This window comes from Schistocerca serialis, unplaced genomic scaffold (assembly GCF_023864345.2).
Source record: "Schistocerca serialis cubense isolate TAMUIC-IGC-003099 unplaced genomic scaffold, iqSchSeri2.2 HiC_scaffold_1362, whole genome shotgun sequence".
NCBI classification, from domain to species: Eukaryota; Metazoa; Arthropoda; class Insecta; order Orthoptera; family Acrididae; genus Schistocerca; species Schistocerca serialis.
This window is the reverse complement of record NW_026047583.1, coordinates 61,839,570-61,840,701: the sequence shown is the minus strand read 5'-3', so window position 1 is coordinate 61,840,701 and position 1,132 is coordinate 61,839,570.

Below are 1,132 nucleotides of genomic sequence, written 5' to 3'. Positions count from 1 at the left end.
CCCACTATATGCCCTCGCTCAAAGTCCGTCAACTGCACATACGGTTCACGTCCACGCTGTCGCGGCATGCTACCAGTGTTAAAGACTGCGATGGAGCTCCGTATGCCACGGCAAACTGGCTGACACTGACGGCGGCGGTGCACAAATGCTGCGCAGCTAGCGCCATTCGACGGCCAACACCGCGGTTCCTGGTGTGTCCGCTGTGCCGTGCGTGTGATCATTGCTTGTACAGCCCTCTCGCAGTGTCCGGAGCAAGTATGGTGGGTCTGACACACCGGTGTCAATGTGCTCTTTTTTCCATTTCCAGGAGTGTATTTCCGAGAAAATCCTACCTGAGCCCGTCAATAGACACGTCAGCCATTGCTCCACCTCTACATCTACATCTACATCTACATTTATACTCCGCAAGCCACTTAAAGGTGTGTGGCGGGGGGCATTTTACGTGCCACTGTCATTTCCTCCCTTTCGTGTTCCAGTCGCGTATGGTACGCGGGAAGAACGACTATCTGAAAGCCTCCGTGCGCGCTCTAATCTCTCTAATTCTACATTCGTGATCTCCTCGGGAGGTATAAGTAGGGGGAAGCAATATATTTGATACCTCATCCAAAAACGCACCCTCTCGAAACCTGGCGAGCAATCTACACCGCGATGCAGAGCGCCTCTCTTGCATTGTCTGCCACTTGAGTTTATTAAACATTGATAACAACACGCTGTGTTCTGTTTGCTAAAAACTCTTCAATCCAGCCACAGAGCTGACGTCATAAGCGCGTGACTGCGTGTGAGATCGCTCTCTTAGTTTTCATCTATTTTTAGGTTTCAGATATATATTTTAACTGTTTTTGTGACAATATTTACTATATAAGTGACTTATTAGTGGTTTCTTCATTCACCTCTGCATTTCTTGTGTTGTGACCTGATATTTGTGAGTGTTTCGTATCGAGCAACTTAACCTCTTACCCGTGTTTACATTCCGCGCTGACCAGTTGCAGCTGTAGCGGCGCATCGAAAGCTAAGTACTAATTAATTGTTTGTGTATAGTAGTTTATTTAGGAACTTTAGTAGTCTTCAACCGGTGTTCTTGGTGTTTTCCGGTGAAATAACTTCAGAAGAAATTTTCAGTTTCGTTACTGTC